Source organism: Schistocerca gregaria, chromosome 3 (assembly GCF_023897955.1).
Source record: "Schistocerca gregaria isolate iqSchGreg1 chromosome 3, iqSchGreg1.2, whole genome shotgun sequence".
NCBI classification, from domain to species: Eukaryota; Metazoa; Arthropoda; class Insecta; order Orthoptera; family Acrididae; genus Schistocerca; species Schistocerca gregaria.
In genome coordinates, this window is record NC_064922.1 from 283,082,952 (window position 1) to 283,087,167 (window position 4,216).

Consider the following 4,216-nt stretch of genomic DNA (forward strand, 5'->3'; position numbering starts at 1 on the left):
TTTTCAGTTCAGGCCACATATCTTTTAGTTCATTTAGACACTGAAGCGCCAATGATACTGGTATAGGCGTGTGTATTCAAATACAGAGATATATGTTAACAGGCAGAAGACGGCGCTGCAGTCATCAACAAGTGTCTGGCACAGCTGTTAGATCGGTTACTGCTGCTACACTGGCAGGTTACCAACACTTAAGTCAGTTTGAACGCGGTGTTATGTTGGCGCACGTGCGATGGGACACAGCATGTCTGAGGTAGCGATGAAGTGGGGATTTTCCCGTACGATCGTTTCACGAGTGTACCATGAATATCGGGATTCCGGTAAAACATCCAAATCTCCGACATCGCTGTGGCCGGAAGAAGTTCCTGCAAGAACGAGACCAATGACGACTGAAGAGAATCGTTCAACGTAGCAGAAGTGCAACCCTTCCGCAAATGCGACAGATTTCCATCCTGGGCCAGCAGCAAATGTCAGCGTGCGAACCATTCAACGAAACATCATCGATATGGGCTTTCGGAGCTGAAGGCCCACTCATGTACCCTTGATAACTTCACGACACCTCTCCTGGGTCCATCAGCACTGACATCAGACTGTTGAAGACTGGAAACATGTTGCCTGGTCGGACGAGTCTCATTTCAGATTGTATCGAGTGGATGAACGTGTGTGGGTATGGAGACAGACACATGAATCCATGGACCCTGCATGTCAGCAGGGGACTGTTCAAGCTGGTAGAAGCTCTGTAATGGTGTGGGGCGTGTGCAGTTGGAGTGATATGAGACCCATGATACGTCTAGATACGGCTCTGACAGGTGACACGTACGTAAGCATCCTGTCTGATCACCTGCATCCATTCATGCCCATTGTGCATTCCGACGGACTTGGGCAATTCCAGCAGGACAGTGCGACACCTCACATGCCCAATATTGCTACAGAGTGACTCTTCTGTACTTAAACACTTGCGCTGGCCACCAGACTCCCCAGACATGAACATTATTGAGCATATCTGGGATGGCTTGCAATGTGCTGTTCAGAAGAGACCTCCATCCCATCATATGCTTACGGATTTATAGACAGCCCTGCAAGATTCATGGTGTCAGTTCCCTCAAGCACTACTTCAGACATTAGTCGAGTCGATGCCACGTTGTGTTGCGGCACTTCTGCGTGCATGTTGGAGCCCTACACGATATTAGGCAGGTGTACCACTTTCTTTGTCTCTTCAGTGTAACTTGACTTGAAAATTCTCTCCCGTTATTTGACTGAAGCACATTCGGTGCAGCTACAGTGTTGAAGATATGAGGTAGCTGATAAGCAACTTCTTCTGTTCTTTTGCTTTTCACGTCGCGATAGTATAAACATGGTAATGGTCCTGATAATTTAGTATAAACTTGTACCCACCGTCAGGGTTACTTTGCAGGTCTACCAGATCTACGCAGCATCTTGTGTTAAATTCTTTAAATATCTGAGGTTCGAAACTAAGTCATTCTTGGGATTAGACAACGTACTCTGTCAAGGCTTGCAAGAGTGGAGATACAATTTGCTGATTCCTTTGGTGACATTTTTGTATTTCGTTTCTAGTTTGCATGGTGCCATTCATGTTGGCTCTAGACAATCTGATTTTCCACTGACACGCATTGAGTATCCCCACACAAGATGCAAGTATCTTTTTTCAATCCAGATATACGTAAAGGACCTGTGCGCAAGGAAACGCCTATTGAACGCTTATACTGACTGTTAGACTGTGAAGTCTGGCAGCAACGAGAAGCTTCAGGATTTTTCTAAGTTGCGATGCTAAGTTGAGTTTGTGGCTCTCTTCTTTTTATCGGTGCATGTTGGTACACTTGGTGTCGACTGACTTATGTTTTGATTGCTGCCAACACCAGTGATCTAACAGCTGGCACTATAGTATCGTTGCGAACTCGTGTTGTGTATGTCAACTAAAAAATAAATAGCAAATAAATAGCCCCTTCAAATTGCTTAAGGACATAGCATGCAACTGAGCTGAAATTTGAAATTTTCAGCTACCTCCACCGTAATGGATTTCCTACCAAATGATATAACTGTGTCAGTGTCCACAGACAGGAGGCCGTGGAAAAGAAATTGAGAAGGGTTTGGAAACCGGATGTTTGCAGGATTCCTGCCAAATATTCCAGTCCTAGTATCCACTAACAGGATGCAAGGAAAAAAATGTCATATACAAAGGGTATCAATTCAATTAATTAGTCAATCAATCTGATAGTGTGAGAGAATATTTTCAAGACATCCACAGCTTGGAGTTTACCAGGTAAATGGTGCCTTGTCTATGGTTCAGCCTGACTGCAACTGATGGTGTGTGCAAACCCAGCAGTAGCACGTGACATGAGGTGGTCTCTTGAGAGAGAGAGCATGTGTTCCAACAGGAAATGCTCAGGTATCAATATCAAAGTGTTGCCGCCAACTGACTCTTTTGTTTGGCGATTAACTTAGTATTTCAGGTAGCTGTGGAGCAGCCGACGGCCGACAGTGGTGTGGCGAGCCCACTGGTGTTTCCAAATCCCACCGCTGCCCTCTGGCTCTGGGCAGAATGTGTGGGTGGTGACACGTGAGACAGTTTTTCACATATGTTTAAGTTATCTATGACAGTTTCGTTACATGTTCAGAATGAAAAAGCGCCTCAACTGTTTAAATATTCCACACACTCCAGTCGATTTACTGACAAATTATTTAAATAAAATATATTCCATACACAACCTCTTATCCCATAAATCGTTTAAATAAACAGTATTCCATACACTGCAGTCCATTTCGCGCAAATCTTTAAATAAATGAATAAACTATATTCCAGACACTGCCTTGTATCCTATAAATTGTTTGAATACACAATAATCCACATATTGTCTAAATTGTTTAAACAATATTCCACACTGAAACCAATTGCCCGCCAAATTCCTTACATAAATATATGAACTATATTCCATACACCACCTTGTACGCCGTAGATTGTTTATATACACAATATTCATTTGCTGAAACAATATTCCATACACTGAAATCGATTTTCCGCCAATTTCTTTAAATAAATAAACTATATTCCATACACTGTCTCGTGTCCCATAAATTGTTTAAATAAATAATATTTCACCCACTGTACAAATCGTTTAAACAATATTTCATACAGTGCAATCGATTTCCCAACAAATGGCCAATCAAATATGTCCTTATCCCTCCAGTTTCCAGGTGAGGAAAGGGTGAGGGCTGTGGGATTTTCCCAGAGAGGGAGGGTTTAATTAATGTATCGATTTAATTAGTCAACAAATTGATAGAAAAAATCTGCTTGTATCAGCAAGAGGAGTTCCAAGAGGGCAGGGGGAAGGTTCAGGGGTGACATGGAAAACCACTTAACTGAACAATAGATTAAGGACCGATCAGTCAAAAGACAGATTATCCCCAAGGGTCATAATTCTCTTAGTAGAACAATAGGGTAAGGACCTGTCAATCAAAAGAGAACAATAGGTTTGCTCCTGAATTTATACTCGCCCCCAATGTAGGCAACCCGCAATGTGTGCTGATGCTGTCTTTTTTCCCACTACTTGGGTTTTCACATGTCTTTTTTTCCGCAGGTATTTCAACGAATCATTTTTACATTGAGGGAATGCAGGCCGATACTGTGTGCACAGCTCTGCAAGCTGTTGCTGTATCCGTTTTAAACAAATTGGCACCTAACATCTGAAAGCTTCATGTTGCATAAAATTGTAACGTTAAAGGTAGCACGTACATTAGAGTTAGTGGTTGGTTTCTTTTGCTTGGTTTCAGCAGATACCCTCTTGACATTCCATGCTTTGGTTAAGTGGCTTTCCATGTCACCACTACTCCTCTCCCCTTCCCTCTACAGACTCCCCTTGCCAATACAAGCACACTTTTGGTATCAATTTGATTGACTAATTAAATCGATACATTAATTTACCCATCCCCCTCTGGGAAATGCACCAGCCCTCCCCCTCCTCCCCCCAAACCTTACTTCCAACTGCTGAACAGTATAACCTCAGCTTAAATGTTTCTCATTTAACTCCAAAAATGCGCTCATCCTATGTCATCATAGGTAGACATTGAATACTCAGATATCTGTCAAGTAAACGAAAGGAAACTATATAATTCATATGGCAAAAGCACAAAGAATCCTGTCCACCACTGTGGCCTAGACCATCCGGAAAACGGAAATTATAGTACGATTTCAAAGCATAGT